At 44.4% G+C, this 13,755-nt stretch overlaps 1 protein-coding gene across 1 annotated transcript in view; it reads left to right on the top strand.

The window, feature by feature from the left end:
* Nucleotides 1–13,755, top strand: part of NME8 (NME/NM23 family member 8) — a 55,621-nt gene that overhangs the window by 2,139 nt on the left and 39,727 nt on the right. The window lies entirely within an intron of this gene.

Below are 13,755 nucleotides of genomic sequence, written 5' to 3'. Positions count from 1 at the left end.
ATATCAGGCACTTAGCCTTCTTCCTTGCCTGGTCAACAGAACAATATCTTCTCCTTGAGGCACTTCAGCCTCTAGCTAAAGTCCCCAGTTCTTGCCAGTGCTTTCCCCATGAATTCAAATCAAGCCTGTTTTACAATAGATGTTAAAGATACTGTTTTGAATTTCTTGCTCCTAGGACATAAATGACATTCCCTGAGTTTGCATTTGAATTCTTCAAGTAGGGATGTATGAAAGCCACTTACCTTTCTGCGGATTATGTTGATGGTGGAGGGGGAGGTGTTCCGTCCCTCCCCCCGGAATCCTCAACGGGGGGGGGGGGAGGCGATCCGTTCCTCTCCCCCGGAATCCTCCATGGCCGGCTGTGCTCTGTGGCAGCTCTGCGGAGCAGCCGGCCAGGTCCAGGCCAGAGCCGTCCACAGCCGGATTTCCAGCCGCGGAGGGCTCTGGGTAAAAAAAACACACACACCCCGCGTATGCAAATGGCAGTGGCTACAGCCGCCACCATTTCTGTTCCTTATTTTTGGCCGTCTTAGTCTACGTAAATATTTACGTAGACTATGACGGCAAAAATAAAGGGGAACGGAAATAGTGTAGTGGGCGCTATTTGCGTCCCTTTTTGATTCACTGTTTTAGCCTACGTAAATATTTACGTAGGCTAAAACGGCGAATCAAAAAGGGACGCAAATAGCGCCCGCTACGCTATTTGCGTTCCCCTTTATTTTCGCCGTCATAGTCTACGTAAATATTTATGTAGACTAAGACAGCCAAAAATAAGGAGTGCAAATGGTGGCAGCCGTAGCCGCCGCCATTTGCGTACGCGGGTTGTTGTTGTTTTTTACCCAGCCATGATAGGCTACGTAAATCTTTACACAGCCTATCACATCCCTGTAAAAAAAAACAACAACCCTCCAGACTGCAAATGGTGGCGGTGGCAGCCGGTTGGAAGACCAGCCGCCACCGCCGCCGCCACCCAGAACATCCGCCCCAGGTAAGTCTCATCCCAGGGGGGATCCACGGGGGAGTGGGGGGTGGCAGACCATTCCGCCACGGAGTTCGGGGGGCCAAATGCACTGGTATTCGGCCTTACCGAGATCCGTGGCGGAATTCTCTGACATCCCTATCTTCAAGTATTCTCTTCCATGAAGAAATAGCACACCTACTGGCTGGGTTCAGACAACATGATAACCCACATTCAAGGGTGGAATATAGGTGGAGTGTGGGTTGTCATTGAGCCATGGGTTGTTGCTGAAATGTGGGTTATCATATTGTCTGAACCTAGCCATGATAACAAACCTTGGTGAACAACCCACAGTTCACAACCCAACAACAAACTATGGGTTCACTTCATGGGCTGTTCATGGTTAACCAGCCATGGTTTGTTAGCTCAGCTGGGTTTAGACAACATGATAACCCATGTTTCAACAACACCCCATGATTCAATGACAACCCACACTCATCTCATACTCAACCCTTGAGTGTGGGTTATCTTGTTGACTGATCCCAGTCACTGTCTTCTAGGGCAGGGGAAACCAAGCGGCCTCTAGCTCAGATATCATGTCGTATTCCACTCATAACCTTCATGCAGTTCAGAAGAGATTGTTGTCACAGGATGAAATAGAAGAATTAATGTTACGATGTTGAATACAGCCAGTTTGTACAAGCCATCGTGCTATCCTTTAAAACTCAGATGATAAACTTTATTGGACATAGCCAAAAGCCTTTGCAAAAATCTCAATTTTGTTCATACATAATCTTATCCATCGACAGAAAATGTATAAGGTTACATGGATATGGTTACAATAACCATAAAATCCATCATAACCATTATCACAATTTGTACTGCAATACTCAATGAGTATACTCAATACTTCAGTGAGCTCAGTGGGGCTTACTTCTGAGTAGAAATGCATAGGAGTGTACTATAAAAAAATTCCTTTAAAAGCTAGCATGTAGTTCCCTAGCAAGTGGAATACCACCCTATAACACCAATTAGTTCTTATTAATTCTATCACAATATATTGTGGCATTTTTCTGAGTACCATAAAAATACCTGACTTTTAAAAAACCCTTGTTTCAGCATATAAATGACAGAATAGATTGTGTGCAATATTTTCAACATGCTTTACATCCAAAAATACATTTTCACTCCTGCCATGGCATACCTCTATACCCCTCCACCCTTGAAGAAATGTTAAAGACATGACTTGGAACCTACATTCTGTGAAAGCACTTCCAGACTGACAGAAGGTCAGAGATGAAGCCCATTTCAGTCGGGCTTCAGGCTTGGGCATGGGACAGAAACGGCCTTGGTCGCCTTGGTGGATGATATGAGGAGGGCTCTGGATAGGGGTGAATGCTCCTTCCTTGTTCTCCTCGACCTCTCAGTGGCTTTTGATACTATTGACCATGGTATCCTCCTGGACCGCCTGGAGGGGTTGGGCATTGGAGACACCATACTGCAGTGGTTCCGGTCCTTCCTCTCCGGCAGGTACCAGAGGGTAGCACTGGGACAGGAGGTTTCGGACCCGTGGCCACTCACTTGTGGGGTGCCACAGGGTTCCATCCTCTCCCCGATGCTATTTAATATCTATGTGAAGCCGCTGGGGGCTATCATCAGGAGATTTGGGGTGCAGTGTCATCAATATGCGTATGACACGCAGCTCTACCTCTCATTCAAATCTTCACCAAGGTTGGCCGTAGAATCCCTGTCCAAATGTCTGGAGACGGTGAGTGGATGGATGGGGAGGAATAAGCTGAAGCTGAACCCTGACAAGACCGAGGTACTTTTGGCAGGAGACAAGAGGAGGCTGGGGGATGTTGACCTGGTGTTGAATGGGGTATGGCTACCCTTGAAAGACCAGGTCTGCAGCCTGGGGGTCATTTTGGGCTCCCAGCTGTCCATGGAGGCTCAGGTGTCAGCTGTGAGCCGGACAGTGCTGTATCAATTCCATCTGATACGGCGGCTGCGCCCCTTCCTTCCCGACCATCTGCTCCCATCGGTAGTACATGCCCTGGTCTCCTCTCGTTTAGACTACTGTAATGCGCTCTCCGTGGGGTTACCCTTGAAGACGGTTCGGAAGCTGTAGCTGGTACAGAACGCGGCGGCTCGCCTGATTAAAGGCAGCCGCCAGCGAGATCACATCACTCCAGTGCTGAAGGAGTTGCACTGGTTACCAGTTGTTTTCCGGGCCAAATTCAAGGTGTTGGTTTTGACCTTTAAAACCCTATATGGTTCCAGCTCAGCCTATCTTAAGGAGCGCCTCCAGCAGCACCAGACAGGCTGCTTAACAAGATCAGCCTTGGATGGCCTTCTCTCTGTCCCATCAGCCAGGACAGCTAGACGGGTGGGGACGAGGGAGAGGGCCTTTTCTGTGGTGGCCTCCACTCTGTGGAACACCCTCCCTAGTGAACTTCGCTATGCCTCCTCTTTAATGAGCTTCCGCTGTGCATTAAAAACATGGTTGTTCAGGCAGGCATTTGGGGTGGGTTAGGGTATTTTAGAAAATGTTTTTATTGTAGAATGTTATTGTTTTAAACTGTTTTATTGTATGCTGTACATCGCCCAGAGTGGCTGGGTGACCAGCCAGATGGGTGATTAATAAATTTAATAATAAATAAATAAATAAATACATGGAGGTATTCTGCCTAGAGCTGTATTGAAAATTTCTTCCACATATTTTTTTTTCTATCACTCTCATTTGCTTTGATAGAAAAGAAACTGTTTTTGAAAGAAATTCAAAGGAGAAAAATATTTTGGAGAAGTTCTCATGGGTTGGGTTTGGGGGCATTGTGCTTACATTGCATTGGATCTAGATTTATGCTGGATCAACTGTGCTGATGGAAGTGGACTTCCCTGCTCCCTCCTTCCCACAGCAACCCCTCCAGACTCCTAAAAATGCTACACAGAGAGTCATGAGACCCTGCTGATGGCGGAAAGCTGGGGGAGGAGGGATCCCCAAAAATCAGGCAGAGGGAGCTTCTACATGAGGAACCCTTCCTATCGCAAATGGTCTCTTCCTCTTGTGGATGGCAGATCCTGGATCTAACCCCTTACTTATGAGGTGGCCAAGCCTCATGCACAAGTGTCCTGTCTTTCATTGTACAATCATCTCTCTGGCAGCCTGTAGCCTCCTCAGCTTCCCGCACTTCAGTAAAAGCGTAAGTGACAACATCATGAGGTAATTCCTCCCACAGGGCGTTTTCAGATCAGGAAGCGCAGGCCAGGGCCAGTCCTACCATTAGGCAGAGTGAGGCAGTTGCCTCAGGCAGCAGATGCTGGGAAAGGACAGCAAGGCTTTGGGAGATTGCTGGGGCCACACAGCCTGTCCTGTGTCCCCTAAGATAGTCTTCTGCCTTTAGGCGTGGTGGAGAATGTTGTCCTATTGCCAGTGTCCAAGAATAATTCAACTGCCAGTCCAGTTGGCTTTTGTACATGGAATAGAAGGAACAGCCATCTTGTCCTTTGCCTCAGGTGGCAAAATACCTTGGGCCAGCCCTGGCACAGGCAGCCTTGAAAAGCAATGGGAAGATGCATAATAGAAAGAAAACATGGACACACAGTATCCTCAGCCACCTCATCTCACAATGATTAGGTAAGCTCAAAAACAGAACCAAAAGAAATTACAGAAATTATGAGAATGAGACATAAAAGTGGAAGCCTTTTTCCAGGGGGAAGAAAACCTTCAGAAAATTGGAAGACAGTTTCTGGCACAGCACTTGCTCCACCTGTTCCCTGGAGCTGGATGCAACATCTTCCCCCCTCACACTTGCTACAGTGCTTTCAGGGAAGTAGCAGTATTATCAGCACCTGTATTAGAGACAAGATATATCCCCAATCACACCTCATATATTTAACATTTAGAAGACCCTGGGGAAGGCGCGGAACCCTGAAGAATGGAGTCTGAGCCAAAAATGTATCAGAAGACATTTTTCTCAGACTTTTTTTTAAAAAAAATTCTTTTCTTGCCCTCCTAGAAATGAAAGACCACTGCAGACTTTTCTGCAAATTTTCTTAATTTAAGGGGGGCAGGGGTAGCTTCCTTCCATTTCCCCACTACAATGCACCCCAGAGCAATGTTAGGTATGGGGCATTGTCGAGGATGCAAAATGGAGGTCAGGCTGCCACCACAGTTGCTGCTGTTGCCACTTGTAGTGGCAGTACAAAACCACTCAAAAACCCTTAGGAAAAAGAGAGAAGCTATGTGATAACCCTTGTGCTACAACCCTTGAGAAAAATGTCTCTGAGAAACTGTTGTAGAATTTCTCCTTCCTTCTGCAGCTATTCAGTGAAATTGTCCCTCCAATTTTATAATCTTTCCTGAACTTAACATAGCATGTAGAGCACCTGTGGCACTCCTGATATTTTTGGACTACAACTTCTTTAATTACTTATTATAAATATTTAGAAGCTGCCTTTCTGGACCAAGTCTACCCAAGGCAGTGAACAAAATCTTATGTAATAAAATAGTAGTGTAAAACTTATTACTAGATATCTACCAGACCAATTTCACTCATTATTGTTTTAAACTGAAGCTTGAGCAGTGTAGATGTGCAGAAAAATTTGAAACATTGAAAAAGTTCAAAGCTTGAGCTTTGGGCAGCTCTAGAAGGGAGAGGGATGAGGCAAAGGGGAGGTTAATGCATATGCCTCAAACTGTGCATGTAATATAACATGTGACACAGTGTGTATGCACATGTAATAATGCTTACTCCTGTGAGCTCTTAGAGTGCTGGGTCAATGAAAGGACAGGCAGAGAATGTTGGGAAAGGAGCTGAACAGAATTCAGCTGGTGATAGTTAGAGGAGGAGGAGGAAAAGCTGAGGAGAAAGAGCTGAAAGGACACCAGAGGGAGAAGAGAGAGAAAAATCTTACATCACATGTTTTCGACATCAAACTTCAAGAAATGGTAAACAATCTTTTTTAAAAGAACATCCTCTTTTTGTTTTCACCTTTGCCGGTTTATTTGTAGTACATTTACTGTAAAAGTGTAAAGTTGTTCCAGTCGCAAGGAAAAAGGGCAAACATAGTTTTATCCAATCATTCTGAGAATACTAGCCCCCATGACAACATGGGATCTGCGCTAGTAGTAATATAAAAATAAAAATACAGCGATACAGTAACATAAAACAACTGTTAAAATTTGTATAAAAAAATAATAATAATACAACAACCAATGCATTAAAATAGATAGCATATAAAACATTCACAGAGCTACAGCACTAATGTATCCATAAAAAAGGAGCCTGACCAATAAAACACATCAATTAAAAGCCATTTGAAACAGCTGAAACATTTCAAAGCCATTTTATTAAAAAGTGCAAGGCGGGGGGGGGGCTGTACATTAATTAGGAGGGTGTTCCTTAAGGTAGAAGCCACTACTGAGAAGACCTTATCACTACTGCCTGCCAATCTAGCTGATCTTAAAGGTGGGCTAATAAGTAAGGCCTCTAATGCTTATCTTGAAACACAAGCAGGTTCATATCAGTGCAGATGGTCCTTCAGATAATCTAGCCCCAACCCACTCAGGGCTTTAAAGGCCAAAACCAGCATTTTTAATTGGTCCCAGAAGCACACCAGAAACCAGTGCAACTGGTACAGAATCAGTGTAATAGGTTTTGACCATTTGGCCCCAATGAGCACTTGAGCAGCCACATTCCAGACCAGCTTCAAAGGCAGCCCCACGTAGAGGACATTACAGTAGCCTAGTCTGGATGTAACTAGTGTATGCATGACTGATATTAGATCCACTTTCTCTGGCTAGGATTGCAGCTGGCATACCAGCCTATGGTGGTAAAAGCTACTTCTGGCTGCTGCTACCTGCACTTCTACAGACAGCACTGAGCACAAAAGAACCCCGCAAACTGCAGACTTGGTTCTTTAGGGGGAGTGCAACCTCATCCAGACCTAGTTGCATCTCTCTACCTGGATCAGCCAATTTCCGTACCCACAGCACCTCCATTTGTATGGATTAAGCTTCAGCTTGTTCACCTTCATCCATCTCTATTCAAATATTCCACAGCCTCCCTGGATTTGCAGGTGGAAAACTGAGGCAGAGCTGCAGATCATCAGCATATTGCTAAACCTCTGGATAATTTATCCCCAGCAGTTTCATGTAGATGTTCAAAAGCATAGGAGACAAGATAGAACCCTGGGGCATCTTGTATACCAAAGATCCCAGGAAAGGTTCCAGCACTTTATTCTGAGACTGCCCCTCCAGGAAAGACCAGAACCACCACAATATTGTGCCTCTCAAGCCCAACACAGCCAGGCACCTCATAAAGTTTCCATGGTCATTGATACTGAAAGCCACCAAGAGGCCTAGAAGAGCTAGGAAGGTTGCAGTCCCCCTACCATCTTTCTGTCATGGCAACCAAAGCTGTTTCCATCCCAAATCAGATTGGAACAGATCCAAATAATCCCAGCATCCCTGACCATTGGCTATTCTGGCTAGAGTTGATGGGAGTGCAACAACATCTGGAGAGCCACAGGTTCTCCACCCCTGATGGAAAGAAACCCATATTATTTCTAACCACATAACCTTTCTGAGCATAATGAACAAATACCCAGTCCCTCAAGGTACAACAATGGCTACGGCCAACAATTCCTCAATAGTTAACTATTAGCTGTAGTTAATAGTAATAATGTCTGACTCTTAGCTGTTCCAGCCAGCAACATTTAAAGCTCAGGTAGGTCTCCAGGGTGAGAACATATGTCAGAATGAGGACAGATTATAATTGCCAGTCCAATGAGAATGTGATGCATGCTACCCTGTGGTTGAGATAAGTAATGGGGGGATGGAGGCTCAATCCAACCCCATGCCCAGAAGGTTCCCATCTGACCTTCAGCATAGTCCCTTATCAAAAAGAGACCGTTGCCCCAGTATCACTCATGTTTGCCCACATAAACTGAAACACAAGCAATGAATGGGCCCATTAACCCACACTTCCCCAATCATAAACAACAACAACAGAAGCTCTTTTGGAGTTCTCCTTTCAAGGAATGGCCCTGCTTTACAAAATTAGGCTTTCCCCATTCCACTTCTCTAAAATTCAGCTGCTTCTGATAACAAGGAACAACTTGTCACTTGCACTTTCACCTGAAACATATGCTTGGACATATCTGCCTCCAGTACCCAGGGGGGTGTCTCCAGAAGAGATTTACTCTGAGCTGGCTGTGTTTGGAGGTCATTAGGGATACATGACGTTGTAGCCATCCAGCGGCCATCCCGGAGCTTATCACAGAAAAACCAGATTTCCTGAGACTGCTTAAAGTTTGATTCTTTTCCTTAAGTCAGGTTCTTCACAGTATAGTTGCTGTGTGCTTCAACCCCCGCATTTACCTTGGGTATGCTAGCCCCGCCCAGGGGTGTGCCTTCCACTGTGACCCCAGTCAAGGGGTGTTTTCTGTCCCTGTGTTTCCCATCCCTGCATTTCCCAGCACAAACCAGTTAGTGGCTACTCAGAAATAACTCCCATTGTGCTCAATGAGGCTTGTCCCCTGAATGCACACATCAGAATTTACAGAGATTCCCCCCTGCCCTCCTTGAAATAACACATTTTAAAGCACTAATTCCATACAGGCTCTAAAGTGTGATCTCGATGCTGCGCTTCTCCGTTTGGTTTATTGCCATTCGGAAGCAACTACTTCCACCTTCAATCATCCAATCCTGCGCAGCATCAGGTTAGAAAGGGGGCTGGTTTCTCATCCCTTTGTTTCCCATTCCTGCCTTTCCCAGCACAAATAGAAGTGTGCCTACTCAGAAGTAACTCCCATTGTGGTCAATGAGGCTTGTTTCCAAAGCGTGCACCCCTGAAGTTACTGAGATTCCCTTGAATCAAAAAACGCATTTAGGAACTTTGATGTCAAAGCTTTGAAGCTTTGATTTATCGCAACACAGCATGGGGAACGCTGTGTTCTTTGTTGTTTTAAGGAAGGAAGTAATGCAGGGGGCAGAGAGAGAAGGAGATTGTTTGAGCTTCAGCAGGTTCAAGGCAAAGAGAACACTCTGTTCTTGTAATGATTGTTGCTTTAAGGGAGTAAGTAATGAGGGGAGGGGAGAGAAGGAGAGTGATTTTATTAAAGGAGAAAGGGGGAGAGCCTGGATGGGGGGGGTAAGCCTCTCTTATTGCTTGAGCAGCCCCTGCCAGTCAAATATTCACTCCAACCCCACCCCACCCCACCCCACCCCACGGGAAGTATGTTCTGTGAAGCTACTTATACTGGAGTGGTGCACTCACTTGTAGAGCCCTGCATGGCCCAAAGTGCACCAAAGCCAATCGCATGAAAAAAATCCCAGTAATCCTCCATGCACTTCTTCTTCTGTTGTTGTGGAGAAACTGCCCAGGTTATACCATACTGGAAATATTGCACTACAGGCAGCATATTCTTAGGAAGGGCCTTTTTAAAAAAGGCTTCCCCATGAAAACTTAACCCATTATTTTGTAGACAGTTTTATTGCTGGAAGAAAAGGCTTGAACCATCTTCCCTATGATGCAGAAATAGTGACATCTCTAATAATTCCATAACACACTGGGAATACAGCTAAACTTGATGGCTCAGAAGAAAAGGTGATCCTTCTATCCTTGAATCACAGAGTCATGCCATTTCTCCTAACAGAAAAGTCATTAAGTTTAGCCCTGCAGATCATTTGATTTAGATTACTCTCCAGGCTATTATTCATACAGCAGTTGTGTTCTTTCTTAAGGTCACCACAGAGTCGCCAAGGCAACAACATTTTTTCTTCAGTTATGCCGGGTGCAGTTTTATAGGCAAAGCATCCCTGCAATAAAGTTCATTCCATAAAACTTGAAAATCAAAGGCCACTAAGAAAAAAGGAAGACGGGGAAGAAAACAAAACAGATTCACTGTCTGGGATGGGAAGGCATTTGGAAACCATGTGGCTCTGTAAGTTGTTTAGACAGCTCAGGAAGGAAGGAAGCAATGGAGAAAGAACCTTAAGTTTAACCAAGACCAAGTACCAAGGGAAGTGACAACTTCTCAAAAATTCATAGCTATTACCACAACTTATGTGAAGGAAAGTCAGCCGTGGTGGTGGTTTATTCCTCTGTTCCAGCCTTTAAAGAGAACATGAGTAGAAGCAGTAGAACTTGGCGCTCTCCCTTCTTGCTCCCATGTGGATAAAAATAAACCAGAATCATAATGCTGTGATATAAATCAGGCTTATTTATCTTGTGTCCTGTCAAGCTGAATGCAGATTACTAGCCAAAATATGGCAGCACATCAGGGCAGGACTACATGAACATCCTGTTTTTGCTGCCTGCTTTGGATTGCAAAAACAGGAGGGTAGGGCTGTCATGCACCCAACAAGGCACCATAAAGTGGAAGCAAGCGCTTAGGAGCAATTGCATCAACTTCCCAAATCATCCCCGCTGACCAGGGCTTCAACAGAAGTGCCAGCCACCAAAGTGTAAATACCCCAAGGGTTCTCCAGAATGCATTTGCATCCATCAGCCTCTGAGAGCAACACCTCCCCCCATACTTAGAAAATACTTCGAATTTAGAGAAAATATGACTAAATTGGGGACATGATAGAGGTCCATAGTTTATTTATTTATTACATTTGTATCCCACCTTTCTTCTATTGTGGAACTCAAGGTGGCTACATGTGATTCCCAGGTGGTCCCCTCCAAGTACTGACCAGACCCAGACCTGTTTAGCTTCAGCAAGTCATTTTCCTTCAGACCATGTAGTGGTGTAGGTAAATGTTACTGGGTTTTTTAAGTATTTTATTATTTTGGTTGTATTGTTGTACATATTGTTTTATTATTATTAAGCCACCTTGGGAAGTTTCTTTTAAGGCTAGGGTACAAAAAACCAAAATAGATTTCTCTCAGTTCTAAAACTAGGAGTTACACAATGTAATTGACTGGCATTAGGTATAGGACAAAGAAGGAGGTACTTCATGCAATTAATCTGTAGAATTCAGTGCCACAGGATGTTCTGATGGTGATGGTGACTAGCATAGATGGCATTTTAAAAGGAATTTTATGGTTTTTTCAGCCACTGGATTTTGCAAGGGATCCTTCCCTGATCACCAATCACCTCACAGCTGTGTGGCTCGGCAGGAACCTTAATTTCAGTGTCAATCACTTCTCACGTTAGTGGACCCATCAAAGGTTCTGTATGTCCACCATTTAACCGGCTTCAGGCCCAATTGGAAGCATATCCTCCCCCACCCATTCTTTACCGTTGGCTTCTACATGGATGTTCTTTGGTGACCATAGCAACAGCAGTAAGGGCCTGCCCACTTCTCCCTCGATCTCCCTCCTTCCCCAAGTTTCACTTCACCTACGGACGTAGTTCTCCTGGATTAATTAACACAGTGTGTATAAGGACAAGGACTTTTTCGTGGGGTATCTTGTGCCATAATATATGTGTACTGTGTGTATGGGAGTGGGAATTTGCATTAATACAGCAGTCACCATGGTATGTCTGTGGAGGGTGAGGGAAGCTGCTATTTGTTTTGCCACAGGCGATCTTGCTGTTGTGGGGATCCATCTCAGTCCTGAGGAGAAATACACAACTGCAATAGTAATGTTGAAGGAGAGTTTGCTCCAGCCATCAATAGTCTACTCTCAGGAAAGCACTCCAGAGGTACATAGAAAGACAGGGATGTTTAGTAAGGTCCTATCTCACTCCTAAGCCACACTATATTTTGCTGCAATTACTATTAGGGAGCAGAATGGAGCTGGGGTGCTTTATCTCTGAAACACATATCTACTGTGAAGAAACTCATCTGGGACATTCCCATCACCATCACTGTCCAGACCCAACCCATGGCAGGATACTTAAACCATTTATTTTTTCAAAGCATTTATATCCTGCTCTCTTCAGTCAAAAGACACACTGAGGTCTCATGAAAACTTCTAAACCCCTCAGAACTGCCAAATTGTAGCCAGTCAGCACCACTATAGATGTGTATTGTGTACTAATGTTATTGTATCAAGGACAGCTTTCAGTGTCTCCCAGAACTGGTAATATTGTTATGCTCACCTCAATTCTTTGTGCAGTGAGAAGTTTCAGGGGCACAGCACCTACCTAAGTTTGGTTTCCTTTGAAAGGGGTCACTGCAGTCTTATTGACATTTTATAATAATTTTTTTATAAATATATGAGTTGAGGATAGGTGGTGTCACACAGCTTAAACACTCCAAGAGGCAGCCAAAGTCCACTGCTTCTACATCAGATCTCTAGGGAGACAGACCAAAAACAGAGCGCTCTGTAGCCCTATGCAGATATTTTAAAACTGAATGTGGAGGAATCATGAGAACTAGGGATGTTGGAGAAATCTGCAACAGATTCAAATGAGTTTGGATTTCTATGAATCTGGCCTGTGGATTCTGCAGTGGACCAGCTTTTCCCGAGTCGCACAGATTAGCGGACCCGATATCTTTTACTTTTGATGGGGATTTACGCAGATCTGCACTTTGCACAATTTCACATTGCGCTAATGTGAATCAGCACAAGTGTAAATTAGCGCCAATGGAATCGCTCATACTCAGCTCATACTCTGGGTTGCTGTACTGTATGACCAACCTCAAAGGCATCCATTTTGCCTGGTGGCTTTTTCCATTCATAACATTCCCCCAAATGGTTGTGTATCAAGAAGCAATTGCTTAACTCTTTAGGTCCCATGGGAACATATCACCTGCATTTGCCCAACAAAGGGATGTCCCAGGCCATTATTCTATTTGTATCAAATCTAAAGTTATGCCAGCTGGCTATGGAAGCGGGAAGTCACATGTATTCTATTAAGAAAATGTGCCTGAGAAAACAATGTGAGATTAATAATGGGATCAATCTCTATTAGTTGTTTGAACCAAATCTTTCAAACTGACAGTTTGTGACATGACTTTCAGGATTTCTAAACCAGTAATTTGTGGAATTGTTCTCCTATTATAGCAAATCAGCGCTGTTGCTCCCATTCTGCAGCCAGAGTCTTCTTCCATTCATTCTCATCATGCTGCCTAACATAAAATGATTTCTCACAGTAGATGTTTTCAAGTAAATATACTTAGAACTGTGGCGCCTACTGTTTGGGGAGCTCAGCATCGCTGGTCAGTTTCTGTAGACTGCAGTGATGATAAGTACCTATCGTATGTTAGAGGCAGTAAGATAACAATCAGGGTTTTGCCTGTTAGCATTTGAGTGCCTTATCTGAATTTCTCAGTTCCATGCAGCCCCTTTTGCATTAGTTCAATGTGACACCATTTTTCTTTCACAGGAACCTTCTTCCCCACCGTATGCACAAACAAGGGCTGCAGACAGGAAGTACTGTATATTAATGGAATAGAAGATTTATAGTAGACACACCATTCCATTTGTTGTACACCAGGGGTGGGCAACATGTGGCTTGCAGGCCATATGGGTCCCCCCCCCCCCGGCTATTTTTGCACCACTCTCAGGTGCTGTGATGGAAGCAAAAAGACAGCAATTTCTGTTTAAAACAAGGTGTGCAGAGGACATGATTTTGCTTCCAAACATGGTGCATGCTCCTTGCACACCTTATTTTAAAGGAATTCACAACTTTTTTTGCTGCTGCAATGCCAAATTTCAGTGGCAATTTTGGTGGCACAGAGCAGTGCAGCCCCCCATATGTTCCAGAGGGACATATTGGTCCCCAGGACTCCTAGAAGTTGCTCATTCCTGTTACACACACACACAGTTTTTTTAATTCAAAATTCAAATCCCAAATTCAGTAGTAACTTCAATGCTCTGAAAAATTACTTGGTCTCC

Source organism: Heloderma suspectum, chromosome 5 (assembly GCF_057233095.1).
Source record: "Heloderma suspectum isolate Gila_16-S chromosome 5, 16-S_ref, whole genome shotgun sequence".
Taxonomy (NCBI): Eukaryota; Metazoa; Chordata; class Lepidosauria; order Squamata; family Helodermatidae; genus Heloderma; species Heloderma suspectum.
The sequence above is the reverse complement of the archived record's forward strand: the minus strand, read 5'-3'. Positions and strand labels throughout refer to the sequence as shown.